The sequence below is a fragment of the Lissotriton helveticus genome, chromosome 4_1 (assembly GCF_964261635.1).
Source record: "Lissotriton helveticus chromosome 4_1, aLisHel1.1, whole genome shotgun sequence".
NCBI lineage: Eukaryota > Metazoa > Chordata > Amphibia > Caudata > Salamandridae > Lissotriton > Lissotriton helveticus.
This window is the reverse complement of record NC_136063.1, coordinates 944,210,214-944,231,316: the sequence shown is the minus strand read 5'-3', so window position 1 is coordinate 944,231,316 and position 21,103 is coordinate 944,210,214.

Below are 21,103 nucleotides of genomic sequence, written 5' to 3'. Positions count from 1 at the left end.
ATTAGGAATTGCAGCATAAACCTATATTAAGGAATTCCCAATGCTGGCCTAAGAGAGGGGTAAGTCTCAAAGTATTGAGAAACACAATAGACTGTTTGTCACTACCAGGACATGCAAAACATAAACGTACATGTTCTACCTATTACCTACATAGCACTCCCCATTAGGGTTTCTTAGGGCCTACCTTAGGTGTGACATATGTAATAAAAGGGGAGTTTACGGCTTGGCTATTGGTTTTAAATGCCAAGATGAAGTGACAGTAAACTGCACATACAGGCACCAGAGTGACAGGCCTGAGGCAGGTTTGAAAGGCTACTTGTGTAGGTGGTACAAATGATGCTGCAGGCCCATTAGTAGCATTTGAAGTACATGCCCTGGGTATTGGTAATGCAACTTTACAAGGGACTTACCATTACAACAAATATGCCAATCAGGTAGACACCAATTTGATCATGTTTAGAGGAGAAGCACATGCATGTTTGCACTCATTAGCTGTGGTAAAGTGCTTAGAGTCCTAAGGCCAACATCTAAAATCAGCAAAAATGGGAGGCAAAAGGTTAAGCATCTGAGGAAAGACCACCTTAATGATAACAGGTGTTATACACCCCAAACATGGAATGTCAGAAATTAAACAAGATTATACCTGCATAAAGGGAATTTTACCCAGGCTTAATGTGTAACTACATCCAATGATCTCTAGCTCCAATAGTGCTCCAGGGAGATGTTCTCACCAAACACCCATACATTCTCCATTCTCCATCCATAATTTCCTGTATCTATCAGATGTTTTAATATGTATTGGGGTTTTGCAATACTCCATGACATTTCTAACCATATTGTAATTGAGTCATATTCTCTCATTTCAGTGGAGTTTACAGTCACTTTTATAAGTGAGTCTCAAAAGCCTTGTGTCCCAACTCATTGCCTGGGGACCCTTCCACTGATTTTGTTCTGATGGGTGATGGATGTACTATCTACTGTAGTCCATTTCAATAGTATATTGTGTCCATTGTTGGACATGAGGTGCAGTACAGGATTTCTATGGCAGAGCCACTTGATGCTTGACTAGCAAAGAAGCAGACTCTGAAAATATGCTCCAACCTTTTACATGGTTTCATGTATTCATTGTACCAGTAATTTGGGGGTAAACCAATTTAAGCTCAAGCCAATACTGCTGTAACAAAGGGCTTGCTCATAGCATGTGGAGTATGTCCACATCATTTGCATGACATCTCAGGCAGAATATATGTGATCAAAGTGTCAATGGATTAGGTATCTGCAGTGTAATACATCACACTAAATCATTTTGCATCTTTCATACCTGGACAGTATCTTTGGGTATCCCAAGGCTGAACACCACTATGTAGTGCTTCAAGTATGGTCTTGACCATTTCCAAAAGAGTACTACATATCTAGGATATATCCTCTTCATGTTGTCTTAATCAAAAAGTGTAGTTAGTGTCCTAGGTGTCTATGAAACTCCTGTGTCACATCCCAATGCCTTTACCAATACCATAGTCAATGCACTGTAATCAGGATTTGTTCTACCAGGATAGGCTTCTTAAATTTAATCAAGAGAACATGAGCAGTGCCCTCCCTTCAAACAGATCTCCTAATGATCCACTCCCACAGTTGTTCACAGTACTTTTTTATTAAGTATTTTGTCAAAATACCTAGAAAATGAAGAGGGTACCAAAATAACAAAAGAAACATGGCAATACTATCATTTTGTCTATGAATATTTGGTTTAACATAGACAGAGGAAAACATCTCCAAAAGTATAATGATTCATAATTTCTCATCAGTGCTTAGTTCAGTTGCTAAGAATCAGAGCAGAGTCCTTATGACATATCTGACCACCCAGATACCGCAAATGTGTGTATTCCACTCTAAAAGACATAGCTGGCAATCTCTGCACACTCTTAACTTTCTCTCAGATGTTTAATAGGTTTCTGAATGTCTCCACGGTTGTCATGATCAGGTTTACGTCCACCACAACCTTTATTAGGAAATGTAGTGCCTCCATTCTAATTCCTCTTGATAAACTTTCCATATGGAGATTTGTTGCTAGGGGCTCCATAACTGGAGCCAACAGAAGGAGGCACAAAGCACATCCCTGATGTGGTTCTGTTTTACTAGCCATGAGTCTGATATTTGTGTTGCAGTTTTAACCTTAGCTGTTTTAGAATAGAATAACCTGATGCAAAATGGTATTTAAACCCTGAACCCCGAATAGTGAATAGATACTCATAATTAAGAGTGCCTGACTCCTTCTCCATGTCTGTAGAAACCACAGCAATAAACTGTGCATGTGGTGTGGGATCATCCATGAATTGTGAAGGTGGAATCTAACAGACAAGAACTTCTGTCAGTAACAAATATTGATAGAGCCAGGTGAATCAAATCAGTTAACAGTAACAAAAGTGTAGTTGCCAATATTTTTGCCCAACATTTTTCAACCTGAACTATGCTCCAAAGGTGTCTTTGGTGACAAAACTTCAAAGAAATCATTATATTTGTGAGGAGCCCCTACAATTGCTTCACTAGTAGAGGTGGCAAAATCAGACACATCCCAAATAATCGTGGTGCTAATGCATGTCTCTTTGCGACATAGAATTCAGCTGGCAAATCCTCATTGCAACGTGGTCACTACAGTCATAATTATTAAAGCTAATTTGACATCAGCTAAAGTTAACAACATGTCCAATGCTTAAGCTTGTGTGGTAGATAACTTAGGGCCAGATGTACAAAACATTTTTGAGGTCCCAACCAGTTCATGTCATAGAATTGGGGTGTTTGTAACCACAAAAATGTTTTTGGGTAAGTACAAACAGCAAACTTAAATTCTACAGAATCACAGTTTGGGTTTTTGAATGAGTATTAGGAAGCGGCGTGTTAGGGCATTCCTTCAAAATACTTATATGCAGTAGTATGTATTAAGGTTTTGCAACTGAATTACAGTCACGAAGCCTATATGTCTTGCCGACCACTGAAAGGTAGTAATCACCATTCGGAAATGGGAAAGGGTACAATGGGACTGTTTCTCCTTTAAGAATGTTAAAAAAATATTTATTAACAGCAGGCAATGGTCCCACGGACCACTGCCTATTCTTAAAAAATGAAAATTAAATGTTTAATTTTTAACTTCTCCAACACCTCCCATTTTTCTTTAGTGAAAACAAACTGTGTTTCAAACAAAAAAACTGTATTTATTTAAAAGCAATCACAGACATGTGATCTGCTGACTCCAGCAGGTCATAATTCCAGGGTTGGCTAACATTCCTAATGGGTTGAAAACGGAGAATTACCTGGGAATCACTATTTCAAAAGTAAAAGATGAATATATTAGAAATTGTGATTTCCGAATTGCAATTTGCAGAAAATATAAATTAGGAAATAGCTATTGCCGGTACCACCATCACACCCAAGAGATGTTAGGGACCACTCAGACACTATCTACCTCACCAACACAAGTGATAATACGTGACAGACCATATCACTAAATGCAGTTTGTGTGTCACTCAAGATTAATTCTGTTGCTTGTATGTAAAACCGATGCTGGGTTGTCTCAGCACACTCTGAAAGTCAGACTTTTTTTATATACTTAAAAGTATCATGGCAATGGCTAGGCTACTGATACGATATGGGACATAATGTGCCTGTGCTTGTCGATTTTTGTCAACATTAGTCCAAGACCTTATGAATACTGACTTGCTATGTTCCTGTAGTATAGGCGTGATTGATGCCTGTTCTTGTTATTTTTTCTTTCATTTAAAAAACTCAACTCAATAAAACAAAACACCTGCAACTGAATCACTTCCTGCTTGATCATCAATCTGGGCTCATGCTTGCTATGAACTCTAAACTAGCACAGGGTAATTTCAGAGAATGACTCTTAATCTTCCTGGACTAGAACAAGAAATCACCCTTCATATTCCATAATCACTCTGCAGCATATAGCACAATGGACCAAGGCATACCACTGATAAGGCTGGGGGATGAAAGAATGTTCAATTTTGTCCTAGATTGCTCCTTATTCTCTAGCCACATCCAACACATTGAGATTGAACAGACAGGTAACTTTCATGGTATTCCTGTCTATCTACACCATTTGGCACACCACCTATAGGTATACCAGGTACTATGCCAATCTATGCTGTTGACATCCAAATCCACTTGAAGTTGTAAAGCTGGCCAGCAAACCAGATCACCATGATGGCATGCCTGGACTATGTGTCCCAGTGGATGAAAAGGTGATTCAAATTTTTGTGTGGAGCCAAGACTGAGACCACAGTTTTGTGAAGAATGAACCCCCATTCACTATCCCTTTCAACAACCTTCTTACCATATGTAGTGTCTTGTGAGTTAGCAATGACAGGCCCCTTTTGGGTCCTGATGGACTCCTTTAAAACTGTGACATAAGTGTTTGGGTGTGATGAATAGAGTTCATGTTTGGAATGTTGAGTTTGCAGTTACACGTAGAACAATATGAGTACCCTGGCAGGGAAGGACACCTAAAAGTTTTACCAAGATACAGGTTACATAACCCGAAGATCAACAGTGATCTCATAGAGAGTTTGCTGTGGTCCAGCAAACTGTTCGTGTTTGCCACAAGTGCCTCAGTTGAAATGTAGATCGACGTTTGGCATATGTGGAGTCAAAGCAAACTCCAGCCAGCATGAAGCTTTTTAGGATAAGGAAATTCTCACAGGGAAGTTTACTCATAGTTGGCCAGAGACCTGCTAGTAAGGACACAAAGAAGATACTGTGCCACAATGCAACGCTGAGCTATAAGTCATGCAAAACGATAAAGCTAAAGGCGGACACAACCAGATACAGAGAAATGCTAAAGGCAGCGACAACCAAGTACGGAAAGTGCAACAAGTGGCAGATGCCTGGTGAGAGAGAGCAGTGTGGTTAGAAGCCGATAAATGCAGAGAAACCAGGTGCAGTGCAAAAAGGTGAGAGTGGAAGCAACAAAGTCACGACTCACCGCCAAAGAGGAAGCCAGCATCTCACAACCAGAAAGCAGGTGAGATTACCCAAATGTTAGCACATTGTCAGTGCTCAACGGTGGTGCTCACCCATGAGAGCAGCCGACAATAATAGAGCAGGCTCCGCTCTCATCAGTAAATTCCAAAACTGGTTATAATGTCATCACCTTCCTGACACTACCACTACCATTCGATACCGCCAAGAAGCAGAATATTGGTAACAGATGAACTGCCTGGATAGAAACGTTTGATAATTTTATTGATGCGCTGGAAGAAGCAGATAATAAAAAGATGATCAAATATCTTAAGACTCTTGCAGGTAAAGGAGTAGAGGAAGTAATAAACAAAATGTCATATGTTTATGACATGACATACCGTCAAATCAAAGATGCGTTAACTATCAAGTTGTGTCCAACGCCAAATGTCAACTATGAAAGGTACATTTTCATCAAGCAAGATGGAAAGTTTTGAAATGATCGACTACTTTGTTGATAGATTTGATACTCTCATCAAACACTGTAAGTTCCATTAATGCAATTATGTGTTGTGTAGTTCCTACCAATCCATAGGACCTTTGCATTGTTCGTACAACATAAATGAAAGGCTTGGTGTCAAGACTGATTCCAGATACCCCCGCAGGATATATTGGCCCATAAACCAGCTAGCTCACAGTGCCACCATAAGCTCCCTAAGCCTACCATGGAGCAAATAGTTTCTGGCAACCACTGAACATGACAAACCTGATTCCTCAGGAAACACTACAAAACCTTTCATTCAGTCACTCGTGCTCACTTATTCTCAGAGAAATATACAGAGAATAAATACACAGTGGGACATTTTCAATAATATTTATTAAACCAACGTTATTCTTGCATAAAATTCATTGGCTGCAATGATAAGTAGACAGAGTAAGATAAACGTGATTACAAGCACAAACAGCGTAAATAGTAAATATAGTTCTAACATGGTGCTAAACAGTTGTATATAAGCAGGCATTTAAAAAAGGTTGTAATCTAGCGTACTCCAACTATGTGAACCCTACTCTGTACCTAGAGTGTGTTTATGTTTAGAGCCAAGAATCCCTCCAAGAGACGATTCAACACCATTACCTGATGGGATAGAGTGGAGGACCCCATCTTCGTCATGAACTGGGCACCCCTCACGAGATGTCAGGTAGTTGAGTATTGATTTCTCAGCATGCAAGGACCCTCGGTGTCAGCGGAAGTACCTCCTCTACTAATCTATTGGGATGCTCATCTTTTATAATCGAAAGCATCCTTGTGATGTACGCATTAGATTACTGATGTTGTGGATTTGTAGATAGTCCTGTCGCCTCATGGATGAAGATACTGATGACATTTGTAAGTAGTAAGGAACAAGAGCTTGTGCATGATGGTCAGAGCATTGTGATAATGTTGTGTGAAACTAGATGTAAAACAAGTTTAGTTTGAGAGAAACTAATCCAACATTGTCATGAGTGCAAATGAACGCAAACGGTCACATCTTGGACATTTTATTTGTGAGGCCCATGTAAGAAATAAGCTGCTTCACTACATGGGCCTAACCAGGGAATATAACACCCACTCCTCATACTAAAGGTCAATATCGAAAAAGCTATCCAAAAAGCCAGCAGAGAGTTTTAAAAAATGTTACAAAACTACTCTTTAAAAGCACCTAAAGTAGGCTTTCCAATAATCCCACATGGAAAAAGGCCAATTGTTCATGTGTTTAGAGTGGTAGATGAAACAGTGCAGTTGCCCACAACCGCAGACGTTCTCAGAGGCGCCCCTCGCACCATGTTTATGGAGCAAAGTTGATTCCATCCAGTTCCCACAGCTGCCACTGAGAGAGGTGTTGTATCCCACAAGTTTTCCGCAGAGCCATTGTTCACATCACTAGGAGCTGAAGCATCCCAGGGTGGCTCTAAGAATGCGTTTATCATCAATAAAATACACTGGGGACAGCAATATGCATGGGCATTTAAGGGGCACATCAGTACTTCAATGTCCTGTGTTACAACCAATTCAGATAAGAGACATGTATCGAAGATGCATTCTTATCTGCAAAGCAGGCAGCGGAAGACAAGTTGAATGCAGTCAAGCCAGACCGGCCTGAATGACAGAACCAGTGCTCATTTAGTTCTTGAAGCCAAGGTGTGCCGAAGTAGTAAATCATGTGCTCACGTCAACGCAACACTAACAGTGCCATCTCCATTCCTAGTTGAATTGGGACATCCATTGTGGAGCAGATAGAATAAAACGCCTATCTCCCCATTCCTGCATCTAAACCTGAACAGTAATTCCCAATACTTCTGCACATATTCTTCCCCTAGTGATTCATATCTGCTGACCTGTTGGTATTGAAGACAATATCGGCATTGAAAGGTTGTGACATGTAGGGTGATGTAACCATGGATTATCCAGTCGGTGGATGGTGTCTCAGCCACAGTGAAAGGTAATTTGACACATTTTTCAATGTGCAACATGGTATATTTCTCATCTCTATACGCCATTGTCATCTGTTTTTCATTAGATCGCATGCTGAAAACAGATTTGTACTGTTGATGTAACGCATGGCAAGTGGCCAGAACGTTACATTTGTAACGTCCAGCTCAGTATTACTATTGTTACTGTCCATGTTGTAATATAGAAATGTCTTGCTATATTATGTCAATTGCGGAAGACCCTATGTTGCCCAGTGAATAAATTCTGGATGATAAAGTGGTCATACCATTGTCAGCCACAGCCAAAGCCTTTTCTACATTAACCCTATCAATCTTGTGCAATATCTTGGCAGCTTCCTACTAAGAAATCTTCCACAGCTCGTTGCATATTCCGTACCAAAAGCACTTTTGACGTGGGTTGCTGGAACCTAGTAAAAAATCCCTGAGATCCATGTCATCAGAAAGAAGGGACAAGTGTTGTTTCACCCAGGAGAGTGGTGAGGTTTCCCAACACAATATGACATCACCACCCTGGGTGTTCTGTCTGTGCATATCTTTGATCAAGCCTGTTGATCCTAAACCTTTCGGTGTTCTCAAAGAATCTAGATTGACAACCATTTGTGTCCACTGGCCAAACCAACCAAACCTTCCAATTGGGATCTGATGAATATCAAGAACCATTACATATCATAATGTCCATTGTATCCTCATTAAAGTGTGTAAAGTGCTGCCAATTCTCGAAACAAGAGAATGCAGGAATACGTGGTATGTTAAAATATTTTGCTTACCCTAGACATGAAGTCTGTTGACCTGTTTTGTTCAGGAAAATCATCTGGTGTGTTATCAGGCATGCTCTAAATGAGGACTCCGTCCCCTGAACCTGCCAATTTTGTGTCCCCAGATGTATTTTGTGTCTGTCATGTCTTTCCAAAGTCAAAACCCTGTAAATAATTAAAGCTGAATATATCAGCTTCTTTGCAGGTGTAGGTGCACGTCTAAAGTAATATGAGGCTGGTTCATATAGTTCAAAACCTAAAAAATAAGCACACTTTTGTGCAAAAATATTTGAGCTACCTTTTGGGGGTGTTGAGCAGTGTTCCCATTGTATGTTATGAAAAACAGCACGTGGGATACCAGCTTTATGCACAAAATAGTGACCATAATGCTGGTAACAGAACATGTCTCCAAAATTACTTGTACCATCAAACAATTCGTCATTTGAAAATGCAGCTGATTGCTCTAAATCTGAAAGCAAGATTTGAACTGTTTCAATGTACCAATCATCAGAGAAAATACTAAAGGTGATAATGTCATTTAAAGTGATTTTGAACAAATAAGGAATTTTCAAAGGTTTAGTAGGACTATATACATCATATGATACCCTGTCCCATACAATTCCTTCAGGAACTGGAACCACTGTAATGTTCACCAGGATCAAGTCTTTTAGTTCACGGTGTGATGATGCATGTGGTTTAAGAACCAAGTTTACCAGCTTTACTGCAGAGCATTCTGGGAGAAAGCGTCCATTCAGAAGTAGGAAAAAGAAAGTTACTATACCAATCCAAAGTACCAGGAAAAGTGAGCCAATTGTAATCCATAGATGTATCCAAGGAACAACAAAGTAAGTCTTTTTCAGCCAAAGATCGAAAGCATAAACTCAAAGCTTGAAAGGAAGAGGCAGTGTCAGCAGCTCAAGTTCACTTGGATTCAATGTGAAATCATCATAATGCACGAAGTAGCCAGACGCTGTCCGGTCTATTTTTGGAAGCTCAGCAGGTTTTGTAGGACTGGGAGATGCTCAATCTGTGGCATGTTGACATAGACGTCATCGATTTTTTGTATTGAAATGTATGTACTCTTTGACTGTACAGTTGTAGTTGTAGGGAGAAGTATCATCTTATTTTCATTGACAGCTTCTCTTTCAAAAGTGAAGTCTTCAGTCATCATTAAAGCCTACATCTGAACTTCCTGTACGGTAGTGAGAGGACTGCAGAGGCTACCCAGAGCCCATGTGGCCTACTCGTGAGAATCGGCCACATTGTGTGGTTTGATCAGATCAATTGAGACAAACCTTTTGTCTCGACAGCCAGCAAGAGGGGGAAGAAGGACAGTTATGGCTCCTTCGACAGCTAGGACAGGTACAGGTGCTATGTAAGATGGTCCATTTTTTGTCCTCAATTTTCTCTCTGACCAGGTCCCCAATCTCTGGGACCCAGGCACGTCTTTACTTCCCCAGATGTGGTGCATTTTACTTGGATGTTGCTTTGCAAAGCTCAGCATTCTTTAACGTCCTGTTAAACATTCAAACGATCATTAAGGTCAACTGTTTTTTCAGCCGACAATGTGCTGACACTATTGAGGTCGGGTACCCACATCCTTGCCCTAAAAAGGAGCTCATAAGGTGTATGATCCTAGGGATTTCTTAGCATGCTGTTTAGTGCCCTCTGGACCCCATATAGGTTATTGACCCAAATGCCACCGAGCCTAATACCCTTGCTGTTAAGGACTGCTTTAACTTATGGTTTTTCCTTTCAACTACCGAATTTCCCTCTGAATCATAGGGGGAGGAGTACCGCGGGGCCACATCCAAACTTCCCATTGGCGTGTGCCAATTGCTTATGCCCTGATAAAGACTTGCAAATCCTTTATAACAGTTCGGGCATCAGCAGAGTGCTGGGGCCAAACCCGCAGGAATCTAGAGCATGATTCCACTGCCACCAAGATGTACTTGTTAGCCAGTCTGAGTGTAAGGGGCCACAGTGTTCCAAATAGACAAACTCAAGAGGTTTGTCTGAGATCAATAAAGGTGTTGGCGGTGGACGTGCCCGGTGGAGTCCTTCATCTTCTGGCAGATGTCACATTTGAGGACAAAGTCTGGTCTGTTTTGTTAGACCTGGTCACCAATAGTGCTACTTTAGTAATGCAACCGTAGCAGGGATCCCTGCATGTGTGTAACCCAGACCCTCATGTGCAGCTAGTATTAATACCAATCTGCAATCACTGTTTGGTATTACTCTATCCCCCCACTCCTGGAATTTGAGAATACAGAATGTTTTCCACATCTAATTTGTTGCACTACTTGAGTGTAAAGCCCCTCGGCAGTGCTGAGCTGTTGCACATGGCATTAACAGATATCATAGCTGCTCCGTCTATTCTTGTGGTAGAGCCAGTGATTGCAGCAATGGCAGCAGTATGAACTGTTGCCTTGGCAGCATCATCTGCTATTGAATTCTCTTCAACCTGAGCGCCAACATGTTGATGACTCAATGTATGAATAACATGAGCTTGTGACAGGCCTTCTTTATGCTTTGCCACCTGTTACCGGAGCATCCTGTGCTTTACTGCGCACCCTTTGGAATCCCTAAATCCATTCTGGCCCCAATAATGTACTTATTCATTATAGAACTGGACGAAGTAAAATGAATGATATACTATACTATGAGTGTGGGGAATTTGTGATCCGTATTTTGTAGTGCAAGCATTAGGGCTTTTAGTCTTTGCAAGCTGCACCGTACAGTCTCCTAGAGACTGTGTGTGTGTGTGATTTCCAGGAATAAACTTTCCATCCTGCATGCACCCTATTACAATTGTGCATGCAGTGGAATATTGATGTTTCATTCCTATGATTGACTGGGCAGATCCATCATTATAAATGATACATTCATATCAATCTAGAAGCATTTCATTCGGTAGAGGATATACTTGTTTATACTGCAGGAACACTTGTGTTGGTAATGTAGTATCAGATCTGTAATATACATCTGTTGCAGGGGGAGCTTTAGCCCATTGAATCCATCATGAATGCAGTACTTTAGCATTTGGAATGCTTGCCTTTGTAATGGCCTCCAAGGTCAGTACTGGGGTTACGACAATTATTTGTTTCCTCTGCCCTAACGCTCTCTCTCTCACTACAGCAGTGTGAGTATTTTTTTTGCAGTTGGTGCAAAACCCATTTCAGTGTTTGCATACAAATGTAAATTGTATGCAATGGGTACTGTATCGCATTCATTGAAGGTGATGTATGTGTACCCGGTAGGTCCAGCGACTACGCTGATCACCAGGTTTGTCGTGTTGACACATGTTTGCAAATGTTTGGAAGCTATCATGTCAGTTTGTACAGAATGTAGGATATCAGTATGTTCCTTTGTCCAATGAGGCACTGAAAAATCAGGTCTAATTAAGTCGTGGAAAGGTTTTACCCTTTCTGCGTAAACCAAAATGTATGTCCTGCCAAAATTCAAGAATCCTAAAATGGATTGTAGTCTTTTCAGAGTCGTTGGAGGATAGAGCAGTGAACATTTTTCTAAGAATTGTACCACCAGGCTTTTTCCTTCACTTGACATTTTGTATCCTAAAAATAGGACACTCAGGTGGGCAATTGTTTCTTTTTTATAACTTAACTTTGTAACCCAGATGAGCAAACCCAAGGATTATGTGGTTCACTCTGGCCAAGTGTTCCATTAATTGAACAACCATCAGATAGATATCATCTACATAGTACAATGCCTCATCATCAAATTTTGAAGTAACTCTGTTACCCTTGCTGAAAACAACTCAGGGCTGTTCTTATATCCATGGGGTAATCAGCAAAATTGTCATTGAAACACTAACACCGAGAATGCTGTCAAATATCTGCTTCCAGATGCTATATTCTGGCAGAAAAATCCATTTGAGATGTCTAGTGTTGTTTCCTATTTTTTCTGCACAATGTTATTCATCAGTGGGGCACTATGTGGATTCTGTATGTAAATGTGCGTGTGAATGCATTTAAGGGTCTATAATCTAAAAATAGACAATATGAATGTTCGAGTTTCATTACAGGAACCGAGGGATTATCCATAGGTGAGGTGCAAATCGCTATCACAACATGGTATTCAAGTTGATCTAAGATCTCCATGAATTGTTTCTTTACCTCATGTTTGATCAGGTATTGTCTCCGTGGTAGAGGAATTGATTTAAAGAATTTCATGATGAGGTGACTCATTATCCCACCCAACATGGTTGTGGTAAAGAGCAGGAGCCAACACAAATGCCCACTCCTATGTGAGGGAATTTTTTACTGATTCTGGTAGGAGGTAAAAAAAATAAGGTAAAATAACTTCTTCTCCATTTGGGAAATCCATTACGATCTCAGGTGGCCAATCATTTTCAGCCAAAAGAAAGTTGTAACCATTGGCCAGGTACTGCCAAAAGAGACCCTTCACTTTTCTGGGTATGTCCCCCTCCATCTGAAGCACTATTTTGTATAAACGATGTGGGACACTTACCCTTGTATCAGGTGTTTCCACTGTGATATGTTCACTCAGAGCTACTACCCCCAGAGAGTCCATCAGATTCTGGTGAATTATGGTGACTTCTGCCACATTGACCAGCTTCGTCACTGCCCACTCCCCTTTCAGAAGCAGAGTCCTCAGTAGCCTGGGCATTTCTAATCTTAATCTTGGCTACCTTTTTATTGTTAAATTGAGGTTTTGAAGTCTTTTGTTCATCTTCCTGTTTAATTATGTAATCCAAAGTGCAATGTGTCTCCCTTTTCAGCTTGACTGGCTCTTCCGATCTGTAGTCTGACTGTCTCTCACCAAATGTTTTTCGGTTGTTTCCTCAAAGGAACGAGATGAACTTGTATCAGTATCCTGATATATATCAGGCTTTCCAATATTGTCACGGTTTTATAAGTTATATCTCCAATCGGTGAGTTCTTGTTGACGGGACCCACCCCATGCCTGTGTTTTGTCTTGTTTATTTATTTGTTTATTATCAAATTTCATTTTTGAAGAATTGGGTGCTTGTTTAGAGTTATCCTTTTCAGAACTACTCTTAACCATTGGTTTCCCAGGTTTGGCTCCCAGATCATCTCTGCCTTAAGAGGCATATGTTTCTTTGATAATCTTAGGTAATTCACGCTCCCACTGTGTGGGAGGGAACTCGCTCAGGTGTTGGCGTATAGTCACAGCTGCTGCCTCCCCTTTTATGTTACTCAACATAATGGTAGATACCTGGGAAAAATTGCTCATTGGTTTCATTCCCAGATCTACGGCAGTCTCTGCCCCGTACTCATTCTGAATCAGTTTGAGTACATCTGGTATGACTGCTATTGAAGGGGTACCAATACATGGAGTGAAGGAGCACACCTCTTTCAAAATAAAAAATTAACAATGTTTGCATTAATTTTTACTGAGATTAAATCAAAGTTATGCGTGCACCTACGTAAATAGGGTTGTGACCCTGAGAAACCCTCTGAGTATATGATGAAACAGGAAGAGGTCATGGAAAACCACGGCCTGTGTAGAGCACTGCTAAGGACAATAATGTCTTCAAAATATTTCTATCAAAGTTACTGTACGGATATGTTATATTCAAACAGTTTGAATATAACATATCAGTACAGTAACTTTGATAGAAATATTTTGAAGACATTATTGTCCTTAGCAGTGCTCTACGCAGGCCGTGGTTTTCCTGCTATTGAAGGGGTGCCATGTGTTCTGGAATATTCAGCTGCAAATACACTACCCCAGTTTGCGTAATCCTCTTACTGGGGACCCATCCTCATCGGCAAGCAAATTGTCACTATTCTGTTTTTTTCTTGTGGGCCCGTATGGGGAAAGACTGCTTCAAGCTGTACTGTTTTTCGTGCTTTACAGAACATGATTAGCTCCCTGCTGGAGGGAGCCTCTCCCATAATCACATTTAGTATTTGCGGGCTAATACGTTAGGTAGCCATGAGAGGGTGTGTAACCTGAGCAGCCCCCACAGGTTGGACTGTTAAGGTTCTCATCACTTATTGTGTCAGAATCCAGGAAATTTTCACTAAATCTATGTAAAGTTTGCGCATCCCTGCTGGTGTAAGAACAGTAACGTCTGGATGCGATGTGTAGGAAGCTAAGCCAGGGCAGGTCGCTCCTTCTCTGCTGAGCAGACTGAGTGTCAAATGTTCTGTTGTATGGGGTTGGATGCCTTTAAACCAATTAATTTGCTCTTCGTAATTTAATGGGACTTCTAAGTCCATGAATGGAAAATATCTTCAAATGGCTCATTTTCAATGTATTCATGAAATAACCATGCCTGTGCATCTTCAGGCAGGAATTTAACTCAAGAATAGAAAACCTCTATTCTGAATGCTTTGTGTGTCTCAACCACGAAGGTAACATCTTCACCAGTTACTATTTCTGCTAAAGGAAGGACAAGGGTCTTTGCTGTGTGCTGTGTCACCCTGCTTGACAAGAACTTTGCTGTGTGCTGTGTCCTGAAAAAAAAGTCGCCAAGGGCCTGAGAAGAGCTGGCCTCCTGTTGTGGAAACACAGGGATATAAAAGTTTCCAAGATTACTTTGTGATCAAGAGGAATCTGTTGCCAAAGAATACAGCAGAAGAGACTGAGGAGAAGTACTGCCCTTGCTGTGTGTCTGGGGCTGGCCTGCAGTTTGCTGTTTCTGCTAAGGAGAGGATCAAAGGACTTTAGTGTGCCCTGTGTCCCCCCTTGAAGAAGTACTTTGCTGTGTGATGTGTCCATCCAAGGAAAAGTCTCCAAGTGCCTGAGAAGAGCTGGCCTCCTGTTTTTGAAGTCCCAGGCAAAAAAGGACTTCACCCCCAGCTTCCCTGACTTCCTTGCTGGAAGTTCTGACCTGCACTGAGGTGCCTGTAACTGTGTGTGAGGCCCTTACTGCTGGGAGCTGGAAGCACGACACAACGAGGGAGACGCGTGATGCCACAGCAGCAGTCGCCATCGCATCGCCAAGGAAGCATGTCGCGTTGCCGCTGTTCGCCATCGCATCACCAGAGAAGCAAGTATCCAGGCCATCACATCGCTAACGAAGCGTGTCGCTGCTGCCACTGATTGCCATCGCATCACCGGAGAAGTGCGTCGCAGAGCTTGTCGCAGCTCAAGAAACCACTGATTTTGCCGCAGAAAAGTGTTGCATTTACCATCTACAAGTTTGTTTTTGCAACAACCCTTTTTGAAGATATTCTACTGAGTATCTGTATGTTGGATATTATTTTGGTCTTGTTTAGTTTAGAAAAATATATTTTATTTTTCTAAACTGGTATGGTGTCCATTTGTGGTGTTTTCACTGTGTTACTCTGAGTGCTGGTACAAATACTATACACATTGATTTTGGGATAAGCCTGTCTGCTCGTGCCAAGCTACCAAGGGGGTGAGCAGGGGTTATCTAAAGTGTGTATCCCCCTTACCCTCACTAGAAACCAGGGTCCCTATTTGGACAAAGGTACCTACCTCTGCCAACTAGATACCCCCAGTACTAATATTTGTGGTCAGCGGTGAACATTTGAACCTGTATTTGTACTTGCCCCACAGTGATTGGTGTACATCACTAGTTTATTGCACACCACTACGCAACCACATACTTTATTTTGTTTTTGGTTTTATTGTTGAGTAACCCTTAAAGCATCCATGCATCATGTCTCAGAAAGGTAACCCAGCAAGTGAGATGGTAGAATTGGAGTTTGATATTGAAATGTTGCATTCCTACAAAGCAGATCAGCTCAAACAATTTTGCAAGGATTTGGCATGTCCCATGAAGAGAAGCTCCAGGAAGGATAAGTGGCAGAAGGCCTTAAAGGCCTGGAGGAAAGCCAAAGAGCTTAGTGTGGGGAGACAGGTGATGCAGGGGGGGGATGAGGATGCACAAGGGGATGGTTTCAGGTCACAGGCTCTGCCGTGTCAAGAGCACCCTCTAGGCTGACAGCAACCATTCCGCTAGATGTTTTTCCCCAGAGGAGTTGGAGGAAAACCAAAGGATTAGAGACCGTGAGTTGGAAATCCTGAGGATCGAGGCCAAGTTGGAAGAAATTAAATTGACCTTGGCACTTGAGTTCAGAATGAGGTAGCTCGATTTGGAGCTCGGGAGACTTGAGGCCTCGAGTGTCTTAGCCAAGAAAGAAGAAAAGTGTGTAGCTCAGGAAGTGAGCTTTGCTGAGTTGGAGGAGGAGTCCAGCTCGAATGGTGGCAGCAAGATTGTGTTATCTAGTGCTGAGGGAGAAGTATGCACACCCAGAGATGTGACGCCTGACTTGAGGGAGGGGTTTGACATACACCAGGGGGTTCAGGTTTAGGAGGTACTTCCAGTGGTGTGCAGTGTCCCTGAAGTAGATTGGGGAACTGACACAAGGGATCATATTCCTAGTGGTGGGAGGGACACTCTACTGACTCTAAAGGAGAGGTGCAGGGAGAGGTCCCCCCCCCATGGTAGAAGTCCTGATGTGTGAATGTGGAGACCACGCAGAAAGGTGTGGGTTGAGTTACAGAGACAGTCACATACTGTCTTGCCAATCTCGGGAGAGTGGTGTGGGGTACTTGTGTGAGACACTGGAGGGTGAGTCAAAGGGTAGCTTGGTTAACAACTGTGGGGGGCTGTGTGATTCATGCATTAGAGAGCATATTTTAAGACCCTGTTTTCCAGAGCTATGACAAAACCCGGTGGAGTGTGAGTTCTCTGATTCCAGGGAGCTTGCGTTGGAGGCAGACCTCTTGGTAGATTCCAGAGGGTCTGAAGACGCATTTGGGAGTGATGCTAAAAGGAGTGGCTGAGGTATCTTCCAGTCCTGTGTGGTGGAAGAGGTTCAGAGTAGCCCAGCTATGTCCCCGTTTAGTGGAGGGGTGTAGGGGCTCACGTCCTGTTTCAGTGGAGAAGGAGTGAGTGTGGGCTGTGTCCCAAGGTGCCCGAAACCCAGTCTCAGGGCCTGGAGGGTTCCCTAAGGGAATGCCAGATTGGGGGCCTAGGCTGTCCTAGAAGGCTATTTGAAGGAGATCTTCTAGTGTCAGGAGTTTCTGGAGCATCTGTAAATGGATCTCCAGTGGTTCTGGTATCTGGCGGTGCTGCTCCTAAGTTGAGGGTGCAGATGTCCAGATTGAGGGGCTAGAGGGGAAGTGATTCCACAGTAGAAGAACCAGTGGGTCAGGGGCCAGCCAGAAGGGCTGAGCCTCCTAGGAGTGACCATGGTGACACCACTTCTGTCCTGGGGGATCTTCGCGCACTGTTAGATGGAGAGTGTTTGGGAGATCTGCGCCAGGCAGACTGTCACACAACACGTGAGCCATGTGTTTCCCTCGGGGGGATACTGTGTGAGTCCCCAGAAGTCCTGGTGCACCAGGCAAGTATTCAATCGTAGGTTTATCCCCAAGGTGGGGAAGGCAGGTTCAGGTTCTGCCTGACTTGGAGGGAAGGATGACTGTAAGCAGTGTCCTGACCGGTTTGTCTTTTAGGGGTACCCCTCCAGGTAGGAGGGTGCAGAACTCTGGGAGGTGGTGCAGAGGGAGGGAGTCCTCATCTCTGACCCTGGTTCAACCTGAGGGTTTAGATCCTAGGTTGGGAGACCAGTTGCAGTAGAGAGGTCATGAATTGGTGGGAGAGTTGTGTCCTGATGGTGCGGACCATGGGCTGGTGGGCCAGAGTCAGGATGCCATACCTGACTTGGCAGGACGGAAAGTGGAGAAAAGGTGCCGGACACCTGGGGCTACTGCCCCCACTTTCTGATGCCACAGAGGGTAGAGAGGCCTGACAGGCATGAGGCCTGGCTCGCATCACTGACAGCGGTCAGTGGCTACTGTGGCTGGTTGTCCTGGTGGACAGAGTTGCCCCTTGGAGGGGGGCTGGACTCACACCCTGGGGGTGGACTAGGCCCCACCGCTGTGTTGGCCATGTGGGTACTGTCTACCAGTACGGACATATCTGTGAGTAAAGTAAGCTTAGGCGCTGCACAAATGGGGTCCCCAGGAAAGGAGAAGGGTCCCCCATTGTTTAGCCTAGTGGGCCCTGAGAGTATAGATAGAGGGATCCAACTGGGTTCAGGAAGGCGTAGAACAGGAATAGACCCCTGCTGTTCGTGCCAAGTTCTGTGTTCTATCGCCCCAAGCAGGGAAACCCATTGAGGTATCGATTAGTCTACCCTGGCTTAAGGCTGGAAGGGGGGTTGTGTTGAAAATGGCCCTTTTTGCAGGGTTATCCTCAACCTTTTTGCTTCTTCCTCCTTTGTTTTTCCTGACCTGTGGTTGTTGGCTATAGGATATACTCACTGTGGGGTAGCTGTTCCTATAGATAAGAGGATAGATCAACCTATTATGGTTGGGAAGGTATGAATTTCTCAAGAAGGTTGGATTTTGGGAGAAGTGGGGGGATTGCTCCTTTTGGAATTAGTGCCCTCACACACCCTAACAAGGGTCATGCTTCATCATTGGGCGCTGTTCCTTGTGGGAGTGGCACTGCTGTCCCCCACTACACACTCGCCATGTCCCCCGTGATTGGCCCACATTGAGTATTACTCCGTTCTTAACTTATGAATACAACCAAGATGGCCGCCACATTCGGCCGCGACACTGGGTAGGTTTTTTGACAACCTTTCCCATCAGGTCCCAACACGCTCCCCTTCGCATGTCTTTTCCGCCGGTGCTTGTGTATTTTTCCACCTACCGACTTCACCGGGATTACCGGTAGAGAGAACGGAGGGGTGGGCCCACAGCGCACTGCGGAGTGAATGAATGTGAGTATTCTCCCGCTTCTGGAACTACGGCTCAGGTGAGATTGAATGCGAGGTATGTGGAGTACCGGCTGATCGACTTTTTCTTAACATCATCCCACAGATGTTCATGCGCACCTCTCATTGAACGCCGGCATGACCCATCATCCTTACTATAGGGGGGCAGTCTCTTCGCATTTTCACGAGCGCGGCAAAACACATTTGCGGGCACTATATAAGGTCTTAAAATAGAACATGTGGGATCAGAGCAATTTTTGATTTGATGGGGGCATGATAGTGTCTGCAGTTTTGTCACCCAGGTCCTTCCGAATGACCACTACTAACTCTCCATCATGGGTTTTATATTTTACTGTTGTATGCATGCATAAATGGCAATCACCCTAGGATTGTTCAGCTTCACTAGGGAGATGGATAACCTGTTTGCACCAGCACGCAGGTCTACAAAGGGTGCACTGGTATGTCACTGGGCATCAGAAACTGAGCATGCCCGTCTGAACGCATGAGAGCATCGCATACCTGAGATCACGATGACAATATCATTTGCAATGTTTTAATTTACGTGTGTTTTCGTTTACGGCTCTATTTTCTCATTCATTTTTAATAGGTTGGAACACGGGATTCGGTTAGGAATACGAGCCAGTGCTAGTACGCACTGTTACCACATTTTAGGTACAGTAGGAGTATAGCGTGCCTCTTCCCTGATTGCTACTTTTATTATCACTTCATTTGTCACCTTTGCACCTGGTCCTGATGAGGAGCTCCTGGATCTATTAGGGACCATCCATAGCGTGAAACATGTTGACCTAAACAACACTTTTCACATATACTTTACTTCATGGATGTGAGAGCAGAGGTAGAATACTCACCCCTCCTCCACATTTTCTTTAAGGAGGATCTCCGCATCCTATAGATATTTTAACCTTATCTTCGGGACCCCTGAATAAACTATGTTCCGGGTACCAGTGAACGTAATTTTAACCCACCCACTCACCTTCTTAGGCCCACACACCCACAAGCACAACTGCGGCATCCCCATAAAAGATCTCCGCTAAAGATACTTCCCGTGGGGGACAGCAGTGCCACCCCCACGAGGAGAAACGCCCGATGATGAAGCATGACACTCGCAAGGGTGTGTGAAGGCACTAATTCCAAAAGGAGCAATTCTCCCAATATCCAACCTTCTTGAGAGATTCACACCTTCCCAACCATAATAGGTTGATCTATCCTCTTCTCTATAGGAACAGCTACCCCCAGTGAGTATAACGTTTGTCTTTGGGAACGTGGGTACTGGCCCTTCCATTTCTAATATTAGATCCCTGTCCCTCCTCTCCTTGACACTTTGTGTTGGCTATAGGACTCTGGGCACTTTGCCACTGCTGATTAGTGCTAAAGTGCATATGCTCTCTGTGTAAATTGTTATGGTGATTTTTTTATCCATGATTGGCATACTTGATTTACCAGTAGGTCCCTGGTAAAGTGCACTAAGAGTGCTAGGGCTGGTAATTCAAATGCTACTAGTGGGCCTGCAGCACTGATTGTGGCACCCACATGAGTAGCACCAAAGAGATGCCTGTGCACAATTTCTTAACTGCCATGTCGACCTGGCCAGTGTACCCACTTGCCAAGCCTTTCCCTTCCCTTTTCCTACACCTACAACACCCCTATGGTAGGCCCAAGGTACCTCCTGGGCAGGGTGCAGTGTATGTAAAAGGTAGGACATGTACTAGTGTGGGTAACATGTCCTGATAGCGAAATCCTGCCAACTTCGTTTTTCACTATTGAAAGCTATCTTGCCCACTGGACAGAATTGGGAATGCTGTATAACAGGTTTACCTGCATATCTTTCCATAGGAGTGAGATAGAAAATTGGAGTTTGGTATCCCTGAACTCTGAATTTAATAACACATCTTTTACCAAGGATGGTTTTTAATCCTGTGTTTGAAAATAGCACTTTTAGAAAATAGATATTTTCTTGTTCAACCTTTCTGTGTGCCTCTACCTGTTTGTGGATTGACTGTCTGGTTTGAGAATGACAGGGGCTGGGGTGGCTCCAGGAGTCTGGGTGAGTCAGCGCTATGCTGAATAGGCTGATCTACATTTGAAGTATTATATTGTATTGTATTGTATTGTATTGTATTGTAATTGCATTTATATAGCACTTACTACCCCTGGCGA